The sequence below is a fragment of the Struthio camelus genome, chromosome 6, assembly GCF_040807025.1.
Source record: "Struthio camelus isolate bStrCam1 chromosome 6, bStrCam1.hap1, whole genome shotgun sequence".
Lineage (NCBI taxonomy): Eukaryota > Metazoa > Chordata > Aves > Struthioniformes > Struthionidae > Struthio > Struthio camelus.
The window spans coordinates 37934364-37961701 of record NC_090947.1 but is presented as its reverse complement, the minus strand read 5'-3'; the positions used below and the strand labels follow the sequence as shown (position 1 = coordinate 37961701).

Here is a 27338-nt window from a genome sequence, read left to right as displayed (position 1 = left end):
GGTTAAATGTTGATGTGAAGAACCGCTGCTGCTTGCAGCGTTTTCTGTGAAATCTGTTTCTCAGCGCCACAGAAAGCCCGTTACGCTGATGTATAGCCCTGTGTGATTTGTGCACACCACACATTTAAGTGCTATTTACCTGTGGTTCAGAGACTTTTATTTTACTTGCAGTAGTTTCGTGCGTTTGTCGTGGGCTAGCTCCATCGCAGCAAAAAGGTTTAAAAGGCTTTCTTAATCTAATTTGCAAATTGTGGTGATGATATTGGTGACTTAGGGATGAATTTTGGAAGTTCAGTCGTCTTTCCTTCTGTCTTCTCTCTCCTCTCCGTTTTTCAGTTTCACTGTAGACTGACTTTTTAAAATTCTTCTTATTTAATTCTTATCATAACTCTCATGAATGTGACTTCTGAGGACTGACTGCACATAAACCAGCTCAGTCTTATCTGCATCTCTGACTGTAGATCTTTACAAATATTGCCCTTTTTTGTAGACAAATTTGAAGTTGTCATTAAGCATCAAACCTATTTCTAATACTTCAGGTTTTTTGTCCCTCTTGCAGTTAATGTTTACTTTCTGTGGATTTTGCTCCTCAATAACATGTTGCTCTGTTTGGGGCTAGTAGTTAGAACTATGATCAAAAAAAATGTATAAACAATTTCTATTTAAAAGACAAAAAATATTATTCATCTTTTTCTTCAGTTTCTTGTTTCCACAGTCTGAAGTTGCCTTGTTCAGTCATCAGAAGTGTAGAATAAAAATGGAGGATTGTTTCTTTGCTCTTAAGTCCCTGAGATTTTAAGCTTTGACATCAAGGCTCTTTTCTTGGTGTCCAGGAAGAGACATTACGCAGGTGTGTAATGTGTGGAAGGAATTCCTGGAGAATGATAAAGTTCTTGATACATTACTGTGTAGTCTTCGCAGGAAGCAGAAGATCTGTCCGACTGCAATTTTCTTCGTCTATTTTTCAAGCAGCAGCAACTTCCATAACTTTCCAACCCATTTATACTGGAGCTCTTTACATTTCAAGCAAAGTTGAAACCATAATCAGGATCAGATAACAAAATTGTCGTTCCCATTCTCCCTGTCTGGCTTTCCTCGTGTCTTTTGGATGGATGCCTCCTGAAACAGGCAAGAGTGGCTGGATTTCAAAAAAGCATAGTAGTCAGAAGTGGCGTATTTTCTCAGCTGGGTAATCTAACTAGTAGTACATTCATGCTGTTATTGTAAAACTAGTTGCTTCAACGTCTTTGAAGACTTCTGGGTAATTTTCATTGTACATCATTGTGTCCATCAGATACAAATACCCTCATTTACCGGCTAGGTCTGTTGACGTTTTAGTGTACTTTCACAGCATGTAACTTCTAATGAGTCACTGAAGATGATGTTCATACTGTAATGAAATGAGCCATACCCATGGAGGTTAACTGAACAACTCTGTCATGAATGAAGGCAGGTTTTCCTCTTGTCCACTGTTCTTTCAGATATGTCACAAAATTATGCTGGCTGATATACATTTAAGGAAGTTTACTGTTGAAATTTGCGTAACGGGGGTATTGATTATATGTTCAAAGCATGACATTTGGAGTCATATCTTCATTTCATTTCTAAGGAAAGATTATGTCTACCCCCTGCAGGCGTTTTAGCAACTAATCTGGATGGATCAAGTTGTTCCTGCTGAGCGTAATTAATTTTGGGGCCAATCTAATACTTGTAGACTGCTTCTTTTGTATAGATTAGCTTGATTACAGTGGCCCTTGCACTAAGATGAAATTTCTTTTTGGTTAGGTCAGCCAGCAAGGCACACATCAGCCTTTCAGCAGATGTATATGTGATGTGATTCCTAGTGATGGCACCAGGTGTTGTTTTTCTGCACTTCTGTGGGAAAACACAGTTTCTTTGACCTCCTTTCACTGCACTACCAGTACTCTGGGGTTAGTGTAGGGGTTTTGGTTTGGGGTATTTCTCTTTTTCATCTAGCTAGTATAGCCACCTTTCTGAGAAGATACTAGTAGTTAAAAAAAAAAAAAAAGCCATGTATAACAAGAAATATGGGGAGTAGTCTAGGTCTCTTATCTACAGTGTTGTCCTGTGTGTGGAGTTTAGGTGAGGTGGTAAAAGGTTTGTTTAGACTATAGGCTCTTTAGAGCCAGGATACTCTTTCCTTCTGTTAGTCTCTGTTGAGGAACAAATATATAATGTGGTATTCTCATTCCAGGAGTGATAGTCCTTCCCACTGCTCTGAATAAGTCCGACTCCTGCGATTCCATTCACGCAAACAGCAGTTTTGGGCACAGAGCAGCTCTAGTGGTGCTGCTTACGTGGGCACGTTCCTCCCGCTCAGCGTAATGCAGCAGTAAAACAGGAAAATTAATGTATAAGCATTTCTATATATCTCAGCGTTGCCTAAAATCCTAAGGGAGGAATTCAGTGGTTAGGGTGTAGCCTTTCTTTCCAACTGGTGAACTGTATTCTGGGGACTGTTGCAGCTCCGACAGTGTTTTTTGCTATGTGAAGTTAATGATTTCTGACAGGAATTACTATGTAGGCTTGTTTTCTTCAGTTTGAGCTGTCATGTGTTAAGCTGTCACATGTCGGACTTGCAAGGTCTGAAAGAAAAGAACTTGTCTGGATTTACAACTCAAAGAATTGCAAATAGGACAGCTCTCTGATGTCACTGCTCCAAGATTATTATATGAATTTCCTGTTCTTGAGTGGTTTAAATTTACGTTTCCGTTTTCAACTACCTTTTGAATCACAATTCAAGCCTTAGTCAAAGGTACTCATTTGTTAAACCGAATTCTCTCAAGGGTTAATTCTCATGTATTTAAAATACCACAAATACATTTTGTTCTTGAAGGGAAGTTACCTAGTCTAAAAATTAGTCTCTAAGCCTACAGGAGATGCTTTGTTGTCCATAAACCTAACTCAAAGCAAAATTGGTGGTTTTCAACTCCAAAAATGAAGAGACTTTATGGGGAGAACCCAAATTTATCCAGTTATACAAATTCTTTGCCAGTTGTTCAGGAAATCTGCTCTTATGTCCCTAACAGGCATAGCAAGTTGAGAACTATTTGAATTGAGCGGGCAAAAAACACAAAGAAAACCTCTCCTATTTTATCCCTGGCTGGGTATATGAGGGATTGTCTAGTTAATTCACACCGGTGACTTTCAGTAATTGCTGGAACATACAAATGAGAAAAAAGGCAAAAGCGTGACAGAATAGCTTTTGTTTATGTAATTCAGAAGCTTCACTTGCCAGTGCTAAATCAAAGCATTTTGTGTAAATACTATGAAGTTTATTGATTGTGAAATGTCTTCCTTTTAAATATAACAAAGAGCAATAAAAGACTTTTCTGCAACATTCTGCTAAACATATCTAAATATATCTATCGGTGTTAATACACGTAGCAGTGTTTCTAATCTGTGAATTTGGAGCTTAGCACAGTATAAATGAGCAAAGTTCTAACATATTTCAGATTTTGTGAAGGACTATCACCTTGTCCAAAGACAGATACAGACCTGCATCTGTTACTAAATGTATGTGGGAGTTAAAAATGGAGTTTGTTTCATTTATAGCTTCAGAGAGGCTCTCTCAGTAGAGGCAGGAAAAGGCAGGGAAAGTAATGAGGTTGAGCACCACTTGGGACATCTGGAGAACAATAAGCCAAATACGTAACCAAAAAGAACAAATGCTGCTGTCTTGGTTAGGAGCTTTCTTTTTGGGGGGTGTATGTGTATGTTGAGAATTTGCTGTTAATTAGTTTAGATTGAAAATCGCACTGCTGGGGATTACAGATGACTTGTGCCAGCAGGCATGTGGATGCAGAAAGAGGTGAAGCTACTTAACAGCAGTCAGAAGCCAAAATCTGTGAATTATGGCTGTCACCTATTTCCTCTGGAGTACTTCTTGTGATTTTGCAGCGGCAAGAGCTAGATATCCTTACTAAGTTTCCGATATCCTTACTAAATTTTATTCCATTGAGGAAAACCGCCTGCTGATTCCAGCAGAGCTCTATAATTCTCTATGCAGGTTTTGCCCTGGGGCCAGTTACAATTATAACATGGATGCTTTCACAGTAAAAACTACTTAAAAATTAGTTTACTCAGACCTTATTGGCCATGTAAACATTCTTCAGCAGCTCGTTTGTCTCATGTCCCTTACGATTGCCAAGGTATTTACGGCAGCTGAGTCACCTGGATTTGCTCGGTGATGCCCCAGCCCAATGTCGTGCTCTTAAACTTGCTTTTGATGGTGGAATAAGGCACTGGGTGGGAGAGTTATATGTGAGAAAGCCAAATTTTGTTTTGTATTGCTTTTTTTTAAATGATAATTTCTATTTGCTTTTATTGGTAGAGGCCACTTTATTCCCTTTAGAAATCCTTTCGATGGCACTTGTACAGGAGAAATCACTAGTAATAAGGAAAATAAATATCAGAGAACAACTGGCAGTGAAATGTGGGTTTTGTCGATATTTTCTTTGGTAATATCCTCATTTGTTTCTTAAAAGGGTTATTTAGCTTTTTCTTTTAAAACGTTCAATTTTTCCAAGGACTTGGAAAAATTCATCTCCTTTGAGCTCAATGCCTGTGATCAGCATCTCTATACCTTTATTTTTAATTATAAAATTTTTTTAAAGAGCTTAAAAAGACACTGCTGGGAGATCTCCAATTTAAAACTCGTTGTTTCGCTTGGTATTGTTTAGTAATAGCCCACTGGAAGCATAAAACAAGATTCTACTCCTTTATTAATTTTTTTGCTACTGAACATGCTTGTTGCTTTATTATAGGATTTTTGTGTGTTCTGGGCGAATGACAGGTCTTCCTAAAGTACCTCACACAAGTTCCATTTACTCCCTCTCATCGACTGAGGGTCTGAAGATCTAGCATTGGACCTTTCTGTTCTATAAGGATGTCTTAAGTATGTCTTACAGAAGAAATATAATCTTGTCTGTTTTTTCCCCCTCTGTAAGATACATATCGACACATGTGTTTCACTACTCTTTATGTAGAATAGGAGGAGGAGGAGAAACTTTATGGGAATTACCTCCAAAAAATATTATTAGACTATTAATGCAATTATCCTATTTGTTATTCATTTTATCTTCCGAAGGGGTAAACTTGTCCTTGACTTTCCATTTCAGCATCTCTAACTACCTGTGAAAGTGAGAGGGAAAGAAGGAAGCTGTAAAATTTCAGCCAGTAGATCGGTGCTGGGGAAGGGAAACTGGCAGCTAAGTTGAACTTTTATCTTCAAAACTCAACAATGTTTTTGCTCAGTCTCTGAAGTATCTTGCATGAGCATCTTTCACACTGTAATTGGCATTAATAATGTGTTGCGATGGAATTGAAATGCCTCATGGAGCTGTGTGCTCTCTGAAGTTTTACTCGGTGTCCTGCACCGTTGGTGCTAGGAGCTCATACAGCTCTGGATGCATTTTGGGTTAGTTTAAAGGAGCTGCAGTCTTACTGCAAGGTGACTGCGCAAGTCTTGTACTTGTTTCACTTCTATTAGTATTTCACAAGCAGGAAAGGACGAGGAATGAAACGTGGCTCCTGGCTTATCAGAGTGATGAGGGGAGTTGCTATTAATTACTGGGACCAAGTGATAATATCCTTGCCCGGCTGCTCCTGTGAGCACATGGTATCATGTTGAAGGGAGTAAGAAAGGGACTAAAAGTCCCTTTTAGTTGCACTTTTTGGGCCGTGTCTATCTCTTTTATAGCTGGAATAGAGTATGGAAAAATAGGAGACTTTCAAGTAAATTAAAAGCATACCTGCAGAGGGAATAAAAAAGCCAAAATTAGGTCCCCTGGTTCCATTTATAATGCACAGAGAAAGGTGCCTCTGAAGGGTGATTCACAAAACCTTCATGCTGAGTGAGAAGCCAGCAGGAGCAGAGGGAAACGCATCTATCCCTTCAGAGAGCTTACGCACATAAATCAGTGCCACAGGCAAACTGCTCCGAATTTTTTGCTCAACTGAGGCTGGAAGAAGATGTGATGTGATGGTGGAGGGGGTCCTCTTTTCTGACTGCTTAATGACGGTAGCGCTTAACCAAGACTCGGGAGACTGAGCATTTTACACACCACTTTGACCAAGGGAGTCCTGGCTGCTTGACCCCCTCTTTCACAAGGGTGTCCCCAAACTGGCCTTCTCTGGGAAACAGTCTCCTCTCTTCCCTGTGAAGTTGGGCTCCTTCTCGAAAGAGGGATGCCTATATTCCAGTTCCTTCCAGAGCTTGTTCACTTAGCAGAGATTCACATAACTGCACAGCTGCTGGATAAAACTTACCCACCTCTCACCTAAGGTCCCAGCTGTCCCAGCTACTAATTTAGCAATCTCATAAATCTGTCATGCTTTTTTTCACGCTGGCCATGAGAGTCCCTTGTTGAATGGGTGCTCCACTTCCGGGGCTATGATATAAAAGGTCAACGTCACCTATCTCTCTCCTAAGAATATGGTTACTGTGACTACATTTTATGAAGGTCCCAGTCCTTGGCATAAGGTGATAAATATGCTCTGAGTGCCCTTACCGAATCCAGTGCCCTTGGGCAACGCCAGCGCTGCTCTGCCCCGTTTCTGGTTTCTCGAGAACGCTCTGGCTTAGACACACAAGCTTACATAGGGATCGAGCTCGTACTTGTCGTTGTGAGCTGCCTATTAGTGATAAAGTCCTAAATCATCCTTGGCAGGGCTGGGCTTTTTCCCGTACAGGTTGAATTAGGCCAAAAATTCAGAATTTATTATAATGCTAAATATTTCAGCTTTCTTTCTGTTGTGCATAGAACTCAATGTATCTTGATTTCTGATAGCAAGGAATACACCTTACTAAGTTTATGTTATCCGGATGTTTTATACATTCACTTGTAGGCATGTACTGAGGGGACAAGTCTCATAGTATATTTAAACTACAAAAGAAAATAATATTCAGTAATTAGGAGGTGAGAGATTATACTAAGCATTGCAAAAATTTGGACTTTTTTAGTATGTAAAGCCAAGGTGTAAGCAAAAAACCTTGAAATTGGAACTTCGTTTTGAAACCTAGCCTTAAGGCAGCTCAGACAGTGAAAAATAAAATATCATTCAGCCAAGGAGAGTTTAAACAGCAAAGAAAACTGAGATAAGGTTTACCAGACAAATGATGGTCATGGCCTGATGCCACATGGTCCTGACAGAATGCACAATTAACCTTTTTGTTTTATTATGCCTGCTTCAGATACCTGCAAGGTTATAATATTACCCTGTGAAAATGAATTCGAGTGACCTACAGCTAAGTAATGACACGAATAGTAACAGGAGATGATAGGTGCAGTGAAGTGATAAGTGCTCTTGCTTAACCACTGAACCTTACGAACTGTATATGTTACAGTATATTTAGTTCAAGTTATTTGGTTAACATCTATTTATTTTCTAGCGATTCCGTACTTTGGAGGAATGTTAGTGCTTCATAAGCACGTTTGTTGGGCACGCTCCGTTACTGAACAAAATGAAAGCTATTGTGTTCCTTCTTTGTAGTATATTCCTTCCTAAAAGTACTACAAAAACTTCATGTGTAGCGGTAATGCAGATGTGTGAATATTTTGTTTTGTTTGAGTGTATGGTCAGTTATTGTTGGTCACAGTCTGTACCTTGGGAAGATGCAAAGTTTGAACTAATAAATATGGTCAGTGGAAAATTTGCAGTAAACCTTTCTGAAGGACTTTTTTGCAATCTTGTAATGCTTCATTGGAAGAAGAAACCTCATATTGTTTTTCTCTTTTTTTAAATAGAAATATCTGCTATTGCAAGATACTTGCCTTAATAGTAAAGTTGCATTACCCAGAGCATCGACCCAAATCTCAGGGCGTTGCACTGCTCTCCGTCAGTCCCTCTGCAGTTTCTTCACCTGTTACCAGCAATATCCCTGTGCGGCTCTGGGCAGAGCTCAATAACCTCCCTGGTGCTTTGCAGGGGGCGGCAAAAAGGGCTTCTGTAACGAGTCCCAGTCAATGGCTCTATTAATGAAATATGAATATTGAGAATAGGAAAAGGAACCGGAGAGCTTCCAGGCAGGAACTGGCCAAACTGAGATCTAGAACTGGCTGATACAGAACCTGGATTTTGACATTTTTGTGTCTGCATTCAGCTGATGATTTGGGGATGCTAATTGCCTACTCTTAAGAGTGAGATCTTTTGTAACTATTTCACTGTAATGCTCTATGACTTTCAGTTTTGAGGATAAGATAACCCTTTTTTTTTTTTTTTTTGCAACGAGACTTCATTCTAATTAAAGAAATGAATATACATGAATACTATTTTGGAAGTGGCTACTGCTAGTAATACAGTAAAGTGTAATGCATGGACTGTGCAATTAGTGATACTTATTTCTGAGAGGGGGATCCTGTGATGAAAAGGCTTGGGTTTGCTAACGGTATGTTTTAAATAAGTATTTCAGATATTGCTCATTTCTTTTCCGATTGTTTACTTGGACTGGAAAGAGCTATGTCCTGACCTGCCACTGAACCGCCGGGTTTAGCTCTGGCTGACTTCACCGAAGTGCTTTTGTACAATGGGCTCCTGTTCATGCCTGAGGTCTCGTTACATTTTTTGTCTTCAAACCAGCAGATTTAATATGCTAATGACTTTCTTTAGTCTTGCAGAAAATTTCCAGGTAGTGGGAAAAGAAGCATGTTCTGCCTCTTCAGATGCCAAGAGCAGGAAAAAAAAAAAAGCATTGCGTTGCTCAAAACTTTTCCTTAACCGCGGTAGAAAGTCACAAATGCTTGCTGTTCATTTCTGCAGCAGTTTAGCCTTGTGTGACAAGAATTACTTGGAGAAATAAAGGAGTCGAATGTTTAAGATGGGGAAAAGGAGAAAAGGGAAAATGTAACAACAGCCCTGCATGAAGGATTTTTTTTTTTTGAACGACATTCGATTGCACTCTTGCTTAGAGCAAAATAGGAAGACATTCCTCTATAATGCATTGCGGACATGCAGTACGCTAAACTCAACCTATTGCCATTGAGGTTGAGGCCAAAGCTCTTTTTTTTTTTTCCTTTTTCTCTTTATTGGCCTAATGCTCTGCTTCTAGTAGGAATCCAAAGGACATACGGGCCGTTTTGTTTGAGGAAACCAGTGGCAACAAGCGTCCCCACAGAGCAAAGTACTATCCTACATGAAAAGTAGCATGCAGCAGAGGAAACAAAAATTTCCAGCAGTAAAGTTTCTTTCCTTTGCTTGTGTGATCACATCTTCCTTACGCAACTTGGGAAACAATTGTATTGTGTTCATTATTACTCACCGATTCGAATTGACTGTAAGAACTGCTTAATCTAAACGATTGCAGTGCGTGGATGGTTGTTGTGATGGATAATGGTGAATGTTGACTTACAGGTCCCATCTGAACACAGACTAGCTGAGCCATCTTAATGAGGTGTTCCTGGAGTGTGTACACATTTTCAGTAATTAAAATGGAATTGAATCTGAGTCCCGTGTAATTACAACTGATGTTATTTGATTATATTCCCCACAAGGAGGGTAGATACAAAGGGCAGCTTGGTGTAGTTTGTAGATCTTATTTTGCTGTTAACTGTCAATTTTGAAGAGTTAATGACATTGGAAGTATTTCTCGAGTGCTCATGTCGTCTTTTATCATTGTTTTCACCAATACCCACTTAGTTCCAGCTCACCTTTTTCCTTTTCGAAGGATAGCTGTGTGAACTTGGCTTGGGAAGACTGGGGACATGCAACCATAGACTGGGGATGGACCAAAAGTGGGCGAGTTGCTTCCTCTTGCATTCAAGTTCCTAAAGCGTTTTTTAGTAATTTTTTCCTTAACGTTCTGCAAATCAATATGAGCTGACAGAAGTGAAAGCTAACTATAGAACAGAAGGTAGCAATCTCCTAGAGAGAGTCTTTATTTATCGGTGATCACTTCTGTGGTGTTCCTTACAGTAATATCTGAGTGTTTCTGTTCATAACAGAACACACAGAACTCAGCAAGTCGGCAATATAAGAAGAAAGGTTCTCTGTTAATAAAAAAAAAAGAAGTTGTAAATTATTGTTAAACTGGTGTGAACGATTGGGTAAATTGGTGTGAACGTGTAAACTTTGAAAATTGTCGCTTCCACTCTTTGCTGGACTGGACCCATAATAACGCAATACTCAACAAAGCGATAATCAATCAAGGCAAATCTTTAGGTTTGCACAGAATAAGCTGACTGGGCATCTCCTGGAGAACTGTGTTAGTGAAACTTATGAAGAGATTTTTAATGAGTGTTTTTAAGTATGTATTATCTAGTGCAGAAGTGAGAAGAAGGTTGCATTAAGATCCCCAAGCTTGCTTTTTACGGTGGAGGATATACTTAGTCAGTAGCCCTTAGATAAAAGGCAAGTACAATCATGAGTTCCTGTAAAAGTAGCACTAATTCTCTCAGATACCTTTTCTTAACTGTAGAAATAGAAGCAGTCAAAATATTGAAGGAAAAGTGCCCAGCAGAATTTTTAAAATGATATGAGAATTCTTTCTTCTTTGTCATTTTTTCTTTCAATTAAATGTTAAGTTCATCTTAAAATTCAGGATAGTTCAGATTTTGAGTAAATTAAATCTGCCTGTCATGCCTGTGACAGTATCAGCGCTAGGCGTAGTCATCTACTGCTGGCACTGAGCATCTACAGAAATTCAAAACTAGGGCACCAAGAAAGAACCCCGGGAGCCAAACTGATAAAGTGCACCTGTAATGGTATAAATAACGTTCAGTCAAAGTGACAATGAAACTCTAAAGTAACAAAGAGATGGTGAAAGGATTAAGAAAAAAAAAAAAACCCACACCAAACCCTGAGCATTTCCTGACACTGATCAGGTGCCACATAACTTGAACACTGTAGTATCTTGCTTTCTCCTTTGCCCTTTCACCGGCATGGAGAATGGTGGATCTGTAACGCTGCAGATGCTATGTATTGCTGAATGTGGTCTTTTTTCCAACAAGCGCTGTGCGTTATCTATCTATCTGTTCAATTATCCAAAGTCTAACGTCGAACTTTTTCCACTCAGGGAAGTTGGGGACCTGTTCTTTGAACTTTTCTAAGGCTTATGTTCCAGGACGTGAGCTGAATTACGCAGTTATTGTAAAAACAGACATGAGTGGCTTCCTCTGTCTGCCCTTCCTGTATGTCGTGCGGTGCAAAGACCTAAATGCAGGCACACACACCCAAGAAAGCTCAAACAAGAGATTAAAGGTAGTCTCTTAAATGTAACTAAATGCACTTTTAATGTGCATGTCTTTTTACTTAAAATACATTAATTTAAATATTTTTCTCTGTGTGTCTTGCTATCTAACATCTATACCTACAGTGTTTTGCCGGCGTTGTTTACTAACACAAGAAAGCATGCCTTCTTAGGTTTTGGCTGCAGATACTTTCTCAAAAAAACAAAAAAGCAACAGAGATGGCCACCATTAGGTTACCTGAGGTCTTATTTGTACTACCAGCTCATTTAACAAGTCTGTTTACAAGAGGTATTGAAAATTGTATTAAAAGACGTTGGCTCAGAGGATGATGACTGTTGGAGGATACTACAGTTTCAGCAGTAGCTGAGAGAAGCGTTGGCTTTTGATGGTATAATTTTTTGAGAAGTCCAGGTGAAAATGATTTACTGTATTTTTTTATTTTTTTAAACAGACAGCTCACGTTCCCTGATCATTGCATTTCTGGTTACAACTCACAACAGTGTCCAAAATTTAAGTTCATCTTGCCAAAGTAAAGCACTACTGTCCTTATGTTTATAGTTCATAAAGCTTTTGCTGTTATTTGTTTGTACACACGATATTTCATCTTAATTTTATGCAATCAATGTGTGGGCACAAATATATAAACTTTCCATGAGGTGACCTTTCATTAGTATACGTACTTATTAGTTTTAATAAAGCATTAGTGTTGTAATTCAGTATAATCTGTGCAGTCTGCATGGTTTGAAAATCTCAAGCAAAAATTTACATCCAAAGGTAAACATGAGTGAAAAAATAGATTATCTACATTTTTTTCCCCAATACTATTTTAAAAATAATGAACAGTTGGAACTGGCTGTTCTTTAGCAAAGTTTAAGTTCAACTTCCAGAGCTTGAATAGATTGTATTTTTTTGAAATATTTCTTCAAATTCAGCTTTTCAGTTCAGATTTTTGTTACATATTCCCAAGGAGAAAAATTGTAGAATGCCAGTACTCTCACGTGCGTGTATCAGTACACATTCATATAGCACAGATAAGTTTATTTAAAAAAGGAAGAGTTTTATGTACAGATTCCTAGTGTCTATTCTGACGTTCTATATATTATATGAGCTGTCTCATTTTTCCATCACTTCTGAAATTTCCCCCAAATCCTATCTAAGTATGATTAATCTGAGTAAGTTTGCATCGCTTGCATAAATTGACTGTGTCGGTAAAGGGGCCGAATACCTGCTATTCCTCTGGAATTCATATGAAAATCCTACCCAAGCAGGCTGCCAGTATCAAAGCAAGTTTCACGTCAGGTTTTCTCCTCCTCCTTCCACAAGCAGCTGGTGGAGATGGCTCCAAGTCTATTATATAGCTCTGGTTTCAGCATGCTCTATTTGTATGTGGTGACCCTGTCAAATTTTGTTGTTTTGTTTTGTTTTTCCAAAATCCGTGTTTGGAAAGGGGTCTGCACTCATGATGCCAGCTGCTGTCTGAATCTACCTGTGCATTGTAGGGCCGGCACCAGATGTGTGCAAGGCATAAAGGCCTGGTGCTGCTGGCAATGACCGTGTTGGGGCTGGTGGGAAGGAGAGGGAAGGTGCTTGTACCACCCGAGGCCACATGCCCCATCCCAACAATCGGGCTGTGCTTTGCTGTAGTCTGGCAGTGTCCACCAGCAGTGCAGAGACATATGCTTGTTTTAGGTGCTATGAATTTGTATCTAAGATAGACACCTTGAGTAGCTCCAGGTAAGAAATGAGCCAGACTTAGCATACAAGACTAGGCAGCCTTACAGGTTATTTTGGTAGATACTGTCTTCCCATCTTGGTTTTATGTAGCTGTTCTTCAGGGTATCTGTGTGATTTTTGACCTAAAAACAAGCCCTCAGGAGTAACATTCAGGACATATTTTTCAATGCTGAGTATGACAAATACAATAGTTCTGTAAATATTCTAGCAGTTAAATCTGTGGATGCAGTTTTTATTAATCCATAGCTTTTCCTCCCTCTATATAATGAAGGGCTGGTTGCTCTGCCCACGGTAAGTCTTAGTCAGGGTGGTAAGCAGCCAGTCATGCATGCATCTCACTGCACTGGGGTTATCCCACTTGCTTGCAAGTGTAATTGGGGAAAGAAACCCAAACTTCAGAAAAAATGAGTTTTTTATTTAGCTCCCCTTTACTTCTGACCTTGCACTTCCCTCGTACTGTGATTGTACCTTTAGCCATACCAAGACAATGCAAATAATTAATTATTATTTGATTATTATTTGTGTTTCTTTGCTGGAGAACAAGAATAATGTACTCTGTGCTGTTTGTATGCCAGGAAACGTTGCAGAAAAACCTTCAATGCTTAGACAAAAATACCTAATAGTTTGGCTTTAAATATTGAGATTACAGAGCAAAGATCAGACTAAACCAAAGAGCTCAAATTGTGTCTACATAAAGGACTAAGATGTAAAAGAATGCTTTTAAATGACTAAAGAACATAGGAGGCTAAATATAGTTGGTGTGGTTTAGTAATAAGGGACTAGTTGGGCGGCTGGGTTTTGTTCTTGACCTAAATTATTAACCCAGTGAGATGCTGCCGTCGCTGAGGTCTGCAGGGAAGTTTGAACCCTTCTGACTGACTGACTCCAGGCAAGTTACCTAATTTTTCCTGTGCCTTTTGTTTTTATCAAAATGGGAAAGCTTTGAGGGTAAAGCAAAGCGTTGACAAAGTGGCCCATGATTTTGGATGCCTTGGTTCCTGGATGCCCAGCGTGAGGCATGTTAAAGTGTCTTTGGTCTCCCAAGGTGGCAGTTTATTGCTGTGAAACCTGTCCTTGGCTAAGGTGGACTCAAAAATGACAACATACATAGTCTCTTGTCGGTTTTGAAACCCTTTTCTAATGTGTGGATGTTCATGTAAGTGTAAGATACTGTTCAAGTGCAGATTCTCATCGTTAGCTCTTGGCTCCTAGAACAACTGCAAATTATGCTTGACTTTTTAACTGCATGATTATAATTGTGAATTAAATTATGTGAGTAAAGGAATATCAGATACTTTATATAATCAGATATCGTCCAGAACTTAGGGAAGTGTCATTTTGAATACACAATTGAAGATTGACTGTATCTTTGCTTATTACACACGGCAAATTTATAATAGAAATTTTTTTTAGCTCTACTAATAAAAGTACGGTCTTCTAAGCATGTAAACCATTCTTCAGATCTTACACGCTTGTTAACACTCATGCTTCTCCAGTTTATATTCATCTTTATATTATTTGTAAGCAGGTCCTTAAAACAACTTTTTTATCAACAACTGCAGCCTCTGATATTAGTAATAAAATGAATAGATGATTGCCTATATTTTCAGTTAACAATAGCTTTTTTTTCCCTCTTCATATCCTCTGTAATTTTTCATCAGCTATAGCTTGAAAGATTTACTCCCAAACAAGTTTAATACCAGGAGCTTCCACCTTACTCAAAGAGGCGTGGATATAGTCTACATGATCAAAACATGTATTTCCTCAAATTTAAAAGACTTTATCTTCAACAAACAGGGTTAGAGTCAGACGCTGGAAGCGATCATCCCACCAAGTATAGATTCATCTCTCTTCCTCTGACTAGACTATTTTCCATTTGGAGATGCATCAGTGTAAATATCAAAACAGCCAAAGTGTGCTTTGCAGAAGAACGCGGCCGTTGTCACAAAATGAGTTACCGTAGTCCTCCAGCAATTCCAAATATTGCAGGATTTTCAATTTTTACATTTCCCAACAGTAAGTTTATTTCTTAGCAGGTTTAGCTATGTAGTCAGCAGGCCAAGGGATTTCTCAAAACCCACAGTGTGCTAGCAGCATGGAGAGTGAGGATTTAGGATAATGAAGATTAAAGAAATATATCACAATTTCTTTTAGTAATCTGAAATTACTTTTGAAATGAATCATTAGCGGCGGGCTTAAAAAAGGTATAAAACTACTGTGCTATCATTGTGCTAATGAAAACACTGTCAGCATCTTTATTTTATAATCATCTCAAAATAAAAATGTATGCTGTTGAGAAGACACTAATAAAACAGGTGAATATGGAAAACTTGCAAATTGTTATTACAGCAGTCATTTTAAAGGTAAAGTGAACATAGATGGCTAAAATGAAATTGAGTTGTTTTTGATTCATACTTTCATTTTACAGTCAGTCTCAGCGTTAGATTTTCTGCAGGACGGCATGGCTTGCATTTGCGTCCAGCAGGATTGTCTCGGCTGGGATGGCAGCAGGCAGCTCTCGGCTGTAAGCACTTCCCTTGCACTGTGCCGGCAAAGCACTAGTGTACCCGGTCTGGGGGCAACTTCTTTGCAGAGTTACAGCTTTTGCCCTCGTTCTTTGTTCTTCCCTCTGCCCTCTCCTCCCGTCGCTCCGGGAGAAGCCGACGTGTGCTCTGGGCACCCCTTCCTGGGGCACGATGCTGACCTGGCCTCTCCCTCTCTGCAATAGCGGGGTCTTGTTTTCCAACACTAAAACCCGGTTAAAGCATTATAATCATGTCATAAAGCTGAGCTTAGCTTTGTAACCTAGTGGGCAGCAGTCTTAGAAGTCTGCTATACCCACAGGTGATGTTGCGTTTGTTTAAATGGTTGCGAGTCCTGCCCTTCCCGCAGCCCAGCTGAAAAACATAGAAGGACCTGGCATGACTTCTCACGTTAATGCACTCCCTTGTCAGGCACAAGATTTCCTGCTGTACGTAGCGTTTTTTGCTCATGGTGGAGGTAAAGCATCTGTCCTTTCTGAAGAACAAATGGAATTTTTTTAAGCGTTGGCACTGGGAGCTGCTGCTGTTCAGCAGTTAGCCCTGCGTTCCCAGCCTGTCACACCCGGCTTCGCTTTCCTGTATCATCCAGGCTTTTGTTGTTGTTGTTATTGCCCTTTTCCCCTCCCGGACACTGATATCTAAATTGGTTTTCCAGAAGTCAGTCTTCTGCATTGTAATGGTGTATTAGAAGATAATGATTGTTTTCTTTCAACTTTTTATAATATTTAATTAAGGATTCAAAAGGATCTTTTTTCTTTGTGTTGATTCTTGCTTGCAGGGGGAAAAAAGTCCCTCAGGAGAACTACTAAATTATTTCTTAGTATAGCAGGCTTATGAGGTTTTGTTTCCACCAGATTAGCTAAAATACATGCTGGCTGTTCGCTTAAGTAACAAAGGCTCTGATTCTGTGAAATAATCTATTAAGTTCAATAGAATGACTTCTGCCCAAAGTTATTCAATCTTGCTGCAGTTTATGGCAGTGCAGTTCAGAGCCAGTAAGCATACTGCTTTACAGAGTTGTCCAGTTTTTCTGTGTTCCACTGACATAAACTCAGTCTTCAAAGTGCTGAATTTCCTGTGTTACAAGTATGGTGTAGTGTTTCCCTGGGTTTTCGTAGCAGAGCAGTATGTCTAGTATCTGTTCTGTATATCTAGGAAAAGAAGTGCTTAACCAGTTCACAACTGAAGAATTTTATTTGCTGAGTCCTATTTCTTGACATATTTTAACATAAATAAGTATTCTGCAGCTGACCTTTCACGATAGCACAAACGGTGTGGGTAAGGTAACCGCGTAAGTGAACTGTTGATATTAGCGCTACATCTAATGCTCACTTCTGACGCCAGAAATTGAGCCTCTGTATGCTCTCTTTGCTGTTCCTTGGCTAAATTTTTGTCTGGTGAACGTGCGAGACGTTTCTCCTCTGCAGCAGTGCCGTTGTGCTGTGCGGAGGCTGAGGATCCGTCTCCTGCTGCTGAAAGCCCTGAGATGCTTTCATGTAACCGAGGCTTTCTGGTTGCTCTTCCAAAGCACGATGGATTACCATCAACCGTTTGTGCGCATGACAGCTAATTGCATTCGTATCTGCGTGGATTTATTTTGAATGCTGCTTCCGAAAAGTGAAAGCCTGGAAACTAAGGCCTTCTCTCTTGATAGAGCATGGGTGGCAGGAATTTACATATTTCAAGACTCATGTTATCTCAGGTCTGATCATGAAGACAGCCCTCCTCTCGAGGGGAAAAGGGGAATGAATATTGAGACACTCTGTATCTGAGTCTTTGATTAATACTTCATTGGTATTTCTTATCTTCTTATCATAAAGCCATTATGAACTAGAAGCTGTTACATCAACTTTGCAGAGGAAAGGCTGAAACAAAACCACAGAGGCATCTTATGACAGTGCAAAGTCTGGAAGAGGGACTTCCCAAATCTTTGGCTGATGCGGTAACTCTTGGATCTTCCTTTCTGGAGGAAATACGGTTTGGGCCGATTCTTTCCCTCATTTTCGACTATTATGGAAAAAACAAATCCTAAATATTCATGTCAAATATTAGTACAGGGGAAAGATATCCATATATGAAACACTAATGAGCTTCCCAGTAACTGCTAGCTTTAAAAATTACCTAGCCTTTGTTTCATTTTAGGCATGTCTTATGAAAAGTAAACAGGATAATGTTCAGCTAATGCATTATTTAGAGATTTTTCGAAGTACGTTTTGAAAGCGTCGTATGGGGCTCTGTCCGCAGGATTCCCATTAAGCACAATGGGAGCCATGTGGCTAAAACCCTGCAGAGCAGTTTGAAAATGTATACCATGCTGTGCTGAAGATAGATGAATTAAAGAATGAGCGCTTGAACAGGGAGGAGGGAGTGATGTTGTGATTCTCCATTTAGGGCTATGGTCAGACTGAAAATCCTTCTCTAAGCCCTTCTTAAATGATCTTCTGGAAATCCTAGCTAATAGCGCTCCTGTTTCTGCAAATGAAACAGCAGTCCATTACAAAAAAACATTTGCAACTTAGAGATGTCTGAATGTCCTCTCACCACTTCTTTTCTCTTTATATGTTTATCTTTTTTTTTTATTTGTTCCACTCTATTTTTTTCTGTGTTGTTGCATCTCACTTGCATTTTAACAATCTTTTTTTCTTCTTCTCAAAGTTCTATATGTCTTTTCTGCTACTCTTGTCTTTATTTGTAGTCCTCCCGTCTTGTGCTGTTCTCTTCACTGTTTTCTTCCTCTCCATTCTCTTCTTAAGACTTTTTCGCAAAATTTTTTCCTTCTCTGTTTCTAAGTACTTCCTTCACCTCTCTTCTCCTAACCCACGTCTTAGTTTGTCCTGGTGCTGTACTCTGTGGGCTGAAGTCATGGAATATGACTTTCCAGACCCCTTTCCTCTCCCCTTTTTTCCTTTTATTTTCCAAGATGACAGCTAACAATTCCTTCAAAGTGCCCTTTCTTCTTCTCACTGAATGATGGGCCTCCTCCAACTCACCTCTTGAACCTACTGATGTGGGGGAGCAGTTTGCTGGCCTTCAGTAAGGGAAGGAAAACTGGGCGCGTGGGGTGGCAGAAGCGCACGCACACCACGAGAGCCAGTTGTCTTTCTGTGTATTGCAGCTGAAATCCTGCAGAGAAAAACACAGGCTTCTTTTTCTGTAATCCGTCTCCAGGATAATGCAGTTTAAAGAAATGAGTTCTGGCTTTTTTTTTTCCTGTTGTTACTTGATAAAATGGATAATGGCTGTGATAAAGTAATGTGACTGGAAGGATACAGGCAGTGCTTTATGACACTTAGCACAGAGGCATGAAGGTGTGCTACCTTTTTCTTATCTCTTTTTTTTTTTTTAATGCAGCTGTGTTATTGCTTTCTTCATGCATCTCATTTGCACCTTGATATTTTTTCTCTTCCCTTCTTCTTTTTTTCCCCCTTTTGTTAGGCTTGCATAAATGAAAAGGGAGAACATTAAACATGATTAATGGCAAAATATTTCTAAATCCTTCTGATTCCTTTGTGACCAGTTCACAAACAGTTTAATTTAGCCCGTATTGTTCATCGGTGTCAAAGCTGATGATGCTCTATATGAGGCTATTCCAGCCCTCTTCAGTGTGCATTGTCATGTATTTTTATTGCCTCATTATCAACTGCTTGGTTGTAGAAGAGCTGTCAATATCATTTTAGAGAGACTACCACTGCCTAATGATTCAGATAATTAAGCCCTTGGAGACCATTATTCTAACCATATATTACTTGTTTAGGCCATTTTGCTCTACTGCTAGAATTTGGGAATCTACAGTCATTAAACTTCTGTTCTGATGTCTCCAACATGACTTGTTTTCTTGCTTGTTTTCTAACCACCTGAAATGTAAGACCGGAGGAGTAGTTGCTTCTACATCTTAGATTTCTTTGCTGGTAGATGTGTATTGCTGTTTGCTGAATCTGTCACCCATAAAAGTAAACCCCTTTTGAGCTATGCACCATTAGAATAGGAAATTGTGTTGTTCTGGGGCAGCGTTACTCTTTCTGGCTTTGGTGAGTTAAACCTGCACTGAAGGAGGCATGCTTCAGGCTCAGGAGGCAGCAGTTGGCATTTGTTATCCTGGCAGTTCCTGATTTTATGGAAACGTACATCAAGACACTGTATTTAAATATTTTTCGTATCCTAAGTTGGTTATTTCAAAGTATAGATAGAATATTGGAAAAGTGTTAGGATGCTGCTATTCTTCCAGGAAAACTTGAATCTTGGGAAATTATTTCCTGTGAATGTCTTCCATGTTAAAAAGACTAATGAGGGCATGGCTCACACAGTTGTACCCCTTGTCTTAGTGCCTGTGCAGCTTCCCTGGCTGGGGGAGATATGGAGGGCTTCCTACTTAAGAAGGACCTAGTCGCACAGAGAGTGAGAGGACATCCGCAGTTCCTGAAGAGCACAGGCAAAACACTTGATCGTTGTTGATCGGCCAAGAACTGTCTCATACCATCTGTTTATAAAGGTCTGTTTGAAAATTCAAAGCAGGCGCTCTACTGAGAAGGAAAAAATGAAAGACAAATTCTAGCTACACCTATAACAACACACTATCCTCCTTAGGAATTTGAATATTAGCATATTGTTACTATAGCCTAAATTCTCTGTAGCACAGCCATCACTTGGAGGAAAGGTGTGGGAATATTCCACCTTCACTGGTCTTGTATGTGGAAGATTTTAGGAAACCACAGATGAATCGAAAATCTCATTTTTTTTTCTTTTTATTTTTTTTTTTTGGTATTATTCTAGCCTTTATCAGCTAAAATTTGGAAAGGCTGAAGTCCAGAAGGTCAAAAAAAATTATATTTGTTAAGGTTCCATGTTGTTTTTAAAAGTATTTTTAAGCAAAACTAAAAGTATTTTTCTCATGGTTAGGAACCTGACTCATTGTTTCCTGCTGTCGATTCTTGCTATTGTTTGTATTTCAGAATGTCTGAGGTGACCTGTTTTGGGGGGATCTGGATTCAGAGTGGGAAACTTTACTGACATACTTGAGTCCTATGCAGTTGTTTCTACTGGAGTTTGGCCTTTGCCTGTGCCTGCTGCAGTTAGCTCTGCAGTGTCAAGAAAGACGAGCGCTCTCTTGTGAATTTTATTTTTAATGAAAGACTTGGTTTATTGAACCAATTCATGAGTTGTTTATTGAATGATTATTTAGCTAGACTCCCAATAGCTACAGCAGTAATTAGTTTTTATAGGCATTAAATTCACAAATAAAGTTTTAAGGGAAAAAGACGAAAAGGATTCAGTGAAACTTTCCAGTCTTTGGCTCTGAAGGCATCAGGGCATGTTGTACGGACTTCAATATAATAAAACTGTCTGAACAACTTTAATAATATGCATATTTAGTAATCACTCCAAAGAATTGAGTGAATCAATATTTTGTGCATCAATAGGAGGCATGCTCAGTAGTCACTGGATCAAAAGAATTATACATCTTAAAATGTTTTGTTATTTTTTTATTGCGAAAAAATTGGAAAATATTGAAATAAAAATATCTCTTTATATTCTTCCAGAAGTCTGCCAGGTTTCTTTTTAAACCCTGAATTCAACACAGAAGAGTAGAAGTGACTAAATGATAAAAAAAGATAGAACTAAGCTTTTGATATCATGCTTCCCTCCAGATCGACTGGCTTTTTTTAAGTTATGTGAGCACGAACATAAGCTATTCATGTGAAATGTGTGAAACATTAACCTATCTGTAAAGAGACAGCAAAGCTGCAATTTTTTTTAAAGTTAGTCAAATATTTTTAAGCTACAGACCTGAGATCACTGATGGAAGGAGATGAAGATCTGTACAGTCCTATCAACAAAATGTTGTAAAATGGAGAGGACATATGATCTACTGTTTAGACCAAGAACTGTGAACAGTTAAAATCCTGGCTTCTAGCAGCCACTGGCATTGGACATGTTATTTAACCTTGCTATGCCTCAATTTATTCACCTGTAAGATGGTGATATAGTATATTACGTTGACCTGCATACTCACAGCATAAAATCTATGGCGCTCTGACCTCTTAGGAGCAGTGATTTAGTATATCCTGGGATGAGGCCTCACATCACTGATCCTTTTAATAGAATAATCATGTTTACTAGCACATGGTGAGTTATGATAATTAAAGCTAATCAGATTTGTCAGCTAGAAGAACAAAGTCCATTTTGTGATGTGTCATCCTTGGACTTTTACTGCAGTTGTTCACTAATTTGAAAATGCCAGTACTTCGCAATGGATTTCCCAGCCATTTGTGTGAATTAAAAGGGTACTGCTAGTATAAGAGTACTCACAAATCTGCTGTGAAGAGTAATCAACAGTGAGTCTGTCACCATATATAAAATGCATCTTCAGTCGCTTTCAGTGATGTGCGTATGATGAAGGGAGAATGAACATTTTTAGATGTAAAATGTTAATAGTAAGGAAAACACGGTTACATATTGGGTGTATGAAACTGTTTTTTTTCATGAAAAGCCCTACCCACCCATCTTCACAGGTCCTTTGCACACATTTTTCATAACCCTGAAACTGCCTTAAAACTCCTGTAAGATGTGCGGGGAGGTGGAGCCGTCTCTCTCTGTTGTACAGAGATTAAGACTGTGGAGCCTGAGGCCCTCAGAAAGCCCGGCCTGGTGAGTCAGAGGGACTGAAAACAAATCACGGTGATTTTGGCAGAAGAAAAAAAGAAAAAAGAAAAAAAATCCCTCCTCTGCTTGGCGTTCTTCCACCAGCTGCTCTCAGTGGCGTGGACAGCACCGTTGTGTGTGTACCACCACACGTGGCGGTCTGAGCCTGGCAGTTTCACGAGGGGCTCTGTAGTGTGGAGACGCGTGTTAGCCTGCTGGGGAGTTCTGCAGACGCTCGCCGACGGCAGACCTAGCTTTCGTCTTGCGCTTCTCGGTATCTGCCTCGACCCTACAAAGGTGCTGTGCGGAGGGAGGCAGCTTTCGTTAGAAACTCGTGGCAGTTTGTGTGGTTGTGTCAGCACATGCAGGTGGCCTTGGTGCAGCTCTGAAGCTGTGACTCAAAAGGGAACGAGAGCTTTGGTTGATTTTAAAATGCATAACATTCCCAAGTAAAGTCAATTGAGGCCATAGTGGTTGATCTGTGGCGCGGTGCTATGTATAGCAAATTAAATATATATATTTGGATCGGTTCGAAGATATATCTGTCCATCTGTATATTTGCAAATATGGAGAAAACATTTATTTAAATTGTGGAAAATAAGAAAAGAATTAAATACCAAATCATTGTTTAAAATTGGAAATATTTACAGTCCGGTTATGTAGCTGTCTGTAATTTTTCTGATGCTTTTAGATAAGCTGAAACACTGTGTGACTATTTCTGGTGCCTCCAGCATGAATAACATTTGAAGTTATGAGCGTACATTTTAGCTGACATGAGAATAAGCTTTCTGTGCACCTCCGGTTCTGTCTGTTTATAGCTAATGAAAGTATCTCCTTTCCTAAAGTCCCAAATGTGTTAACGGGGGGCTGTAGGAGGGAGACAGTCCTTCCATTTGAAATCTTTTCCATTGCCTATGAGAAGCTTTTCTGTGAAGCTTAGTCTTGGACTGTTTTTTATTTAATCCTCCTTGCCTGTGGCTTAAAAATTCTATAGGGGACTGGCGATGGAAGACATCCCTAAAGTCTATATAGCGTTTACGTGTCAACACAGAAATAAACATTACCACTGGTTTCTGTTGTGCTTCAGAAGCTTTTTGCTGTGGGCATAGGTTTCAGGAGTGAAGGCTGCATGGCGGAGAGAGGCAGTGGAAACGTTTGCAGCAGGGCTGGCTCAAATGCCAGGTCTGCTATTGCATGGTAACAGAATTTAGACTTGTGTGGGAGCAGCGATGCTAATGCTGAGGTCTTTCAAAATCCTGCCCTACTTATCTGCGGCTCAAGGCGCATACTTACATTATTTTAAGGTTACCTTCAAAGTCGCCAGCGGATACATTGGTCAGTGGTTCAGCTACATACATACTATGCTCGTTCCTCAACTCTCTGTAACTTTTTCCAAGCGGTGGTGTGGTCTGGCAGACAGAGCACTTGATTAGACTCTTGACTCAAGGGAAGGATCCTTTGCCACTCATGTGAGCAGAGCTTTGTCCTTGGCTGCAGTGTGGATTTCCAGGTTTCAGCTCGAGACCTGTTTCATTTCAGCACTGCCTTGCAATAGTTACCCTCGCCACGCGCTAGATACTTTACTATTTTTACGTGCCACTCTTCTTGAGATAGTTTGCACCCAGGAGAAGGTCTGTATATGCTTTAGGCATGTTTTTAGAAGAGTGGTTTAGCATCTGTGCGTGAGAAGAGCATGGATTGTGTAGTTTGGGTTTGCCGCGTGGACAACAGCACAGGATTGAATTGGCCACTCGGAGCCCACGGCGGGAAAAGGGCCGTGATGGTGGTGCAGGAGTAGAAATGGTCTTGGTATTTCTGGATCGATAAGCACAAGTACTGATGAATGGAATGAATAAATGTAAATTATATGTTGTGCCTGTGTCTTTCTGTTGATATTATAGAGGATAGTATTACTTTATTATCAAATTGAAATTTTAGGGATGGGTATTGTGCATTCTGTAGGCTTTGCCCAGTGTGCTGCTGTGCGGCCAGGAGTAATATTGCCTCCTAAACAAGACTGAAAACACAGGGTAAAACCCTCGGACATTGGAGCCTCAGTGCTTACTGTCTGTCAAGTCTCCTTTCTGTTTTTCATGTATTGGTTTTCATTCCTATCTGTGCTTTTTTCATCCATTTTCAATATCTACATTCTTTGGAGAAGCTTGTGTCCTGCTCCAGGCCACCTCATGTCCTGTGGCCCGTAGGAGTGTGTGGCAAGCCTTCCTTGGGACACTGCTCCTTCTTGGGGACCACCAGGGCTCGCAGAGGAAAGTGGTGGTCCTGAGGCCGCAGGTTCGATTGGCAGGTGCCTGCGCAGAGGGGACATGTGCCGCAGATCACTGAGGAGACCTGGTAGCCCTGTCTAGAGGCAGCGGAAATCCCAGGGGCCAGAGGGCACTCCGAGAGCTACTCATGTAACTGAAACCCAGATGGGACAGGAACATGCTCTTATAAAGATGCAGTGAAGAGGAGGCTTTGTTTCATGAGCTCTTTTTGTTTCGGCTATGCCTTGCAAAACCACTTTGATATTTTCCCTGTTAAAAAAAAAAAATTGGTCTAGAATCCCAATTTTTTTTTTGCTTGGGGGATTTTGTTTCTTTGGAAGCATTTTGGTAATTTGAGCAACTGACTATAAGGAGAAAGTCTAAGCAGATCCACTGCAGAGGTTGAACCATCTCAGGGTCTTGTTAGAGCAGTCGGAGAAGTAAGATGCTGGTGTAACCCCACCTCAGAGGCTGGAAACTCTGTAGGAATGTGCTAACAAATTTATGAGTGCTGAGTCAGACAGCAGGTTTTTGATGTGTTGGAGTGTTAATTTGGCAACAGGGATGAGAGGCTTGGACAGGGCCACAGAAGTCTGCTGCCAGAGCCAGACGCCCACAGTCCAGCTGGCAGCAGTGCTGGCTGGCTCCGAGCTGCCCGGCCATCTCGGCGCTTCAGAGGAGAACCTGTCAGGGGCTGAAAGGGCTGAGAGTCCCCTGGGCAGTTTAACCTGCGCCTTGGTCCGTGGTCAGGCAGGTGGGAAGGATCAGGCAGCTCAAGGACCTAAAACCTAGGTCGCAGCTCTAGGAAGGCTACAACTAGAAATAGATCTCAAGAGATTTGATCTGGAGACGGCCTAGGAGAGAGGCAGGAAGCTACGTTGTCTCATAGTTAGGATTGGAAGAGGAGAATTTGAACTGTTTGAGAATATACAGCCGTGTGGGCGTTTTGAATCCACCGAGGTAAGTTAAACTAAAGATGGAGAAAGTTCTGTTACTGATGTTTTTCTCAAAGCCTTTACACAGTTCTGTGCCTGCTGCATGACATGAGGAGAAGGAAAAACTGAAATACAAACCTCCAGCTGCTGCTGGAAGACTCTGTAGAAACCTTTGGATGTGTCCCTGGGAGACAGTGAAGTTACTACTAAGCTGAAGGAATTCTTGTGACATGCATTTGAAATAACCGCAGAGTACTGTGGCCTCAGCTTGAAGCTGATGAAAAAGGAAGGGCATAGCACCCAGCAAAAGGTAGCTGCCAGCCTGGGGAGATACTGCAGGAAATAGGTCGAGGGAGAAGGAGTTGAAACTGTCACGCACCTTCTAGAGTTGGAACAGCCACATGCTACCTGTCCCTCGGAGGGAGAGTGGGATTAAGGGCTCTGTGGGAAGCAGCTGAATAGGATGACGGCCATCAAAAATGTGTAGTCCTTGTGCTAGAAGGGGAATCAAAGATCGGGATTTATGGGAAGGGTTTTTTTTGTTTTGTTTTGTTTTCTTTCCTCGGGAAGCCTGCTCTATCTATAAGGGATTAAGTTTTAGGTCTGGGGAGATCAAACCTCTATAAAGGATGTGAGAACTGGAGAAAAAAAGGGGGTGGTTCTGCAGTGAGACAGGACATAAAGACATATCATACGCAGTGGAGAGGTTGATTGATAGTGAAAAAGCCCTCAATATGTGAAATTACTGGGGCAGGCGGTGAGAGAGACACCTCTCTCTCAAGGAGACGTCACCAATAAACATGACGGAAAGGGAGCTGGAAGGCCGTTTTGGGGAATGTGGAAATATATGGGAGAGGCTTACAGAGCTGGAGGACTGAGAAAACAGTTGGGCATCCTTGAATTAGTGCATTTGAAGCCACATGAATTCTTATATGGTCTTAAAGTCTGTTCTTTGGGAGGGCCCCAAGAGAATTGCCCCAAGAGTTTGGTCTATTTGAAGTCACACAAAGTGGGCAGGTTTTCTGACCATGTCCCAGTAATGCTGGGGGACGGCACAAAGGAGGTGCTCATTTATAAAGGTCCTGAGAAACGGAGCGGGGGATCCGGGGGATGTGACTGCTTACCAGTGGGGAGTAAACCCCAAAAGGGCCTATATAATGTTCCTTGGCCTTGACGAAATTGTGCTCCGACCAGGTGCTGCTGCAACAGGACAGCCGGGCCAGGGATGGATGCAGCAGAGCTCTTCCCTCCTGTCTGAAATGTAAAGTCAAGAAGCTGTAAAAACAAGTCTCCTACAGCTCTATGTGTCCTTGTGGGCTGGTCCTGGCTTCTGGACCAGTTTTCTGAGTTGCAGCAAAATACCCCGTGGAAGTTGTTGTGCCACCTTGGAGGCCTGAGCATCTGAGATCTGCCCTCTGTGAAGGAGCATTGGTGGTCATAGTTTCAGATAATGTTCCATATGAAATCTCAGCAGTGCTTTCCACAGTAGCATTAATATTTTGCATTCCTTAAGCTCTTACGCTCCGTGAATGCATTCTGGTCTCAGAGTGCCTCGTTTCTTCTTCTGTTTAATGCTTTGAGAAATTTATCCCTAGGTTAGGGCTGGTGGAGAACTGTCTCCCTACTCTAAATTGACATTTTGTCAAGAAACTTAAGAAGCTTCTACCAGGCATGGGTTGTATTTTTTTTCCCTGAAGGGGATCACTTTTTTTTCTTTTTTAATTGAAAGCAACACTACAGTTTTAAGAAAACTTCTGTTTTCTATCCAAATAATAGATATAACAGAATTTTAGGGACACTAACTGAGATGAATAGACAGTAAACAGAACACTAGACAAAGTGGGAAATTAATGTTCCTAAATAGTAAATGAAAAGCATAGGCTTGGGAATGGTGAGATACTAGGAACTGTCTTTGCAAAATGTAACATCTTGATAGTTATATAAGATGCACTGAATCCTTGGCAAGATGGGCTTTTTAGCATAGGCCAGAAAGCAGGCAGACTACACGTGTGGGGC

At 40.4% G+C, this 27338-nt stretch overlaps 1 protein-coding gene across 6 annotated transcripts in view; it reads left to right on the top strand.

Moving 5' to 3' along the window:
• NCKAP5 (NCK associated protein 5) overlaps positions 1 to 27338 on the top strand; it is a 416795-nt gene that overhangs the window by 245279 nt on the left and 144178 nt on the right. Inside the window, exon 1 of one of the 6 annotated variants that reach the window (XM_068949194.1) lies at positions 22268 to 22420. The exons of the other annotated variants lie outside the window; for them this stretch is intronic. The gene's annotated coding sequence lies outside the window, so the exon portion shown is untranslated. Of the gene's footprint in view, positions 1 to 22267; positions 22421 to 27338 lie in introns of those variants that run through there. 6 annotated transcript variants of the gene reach the window in all.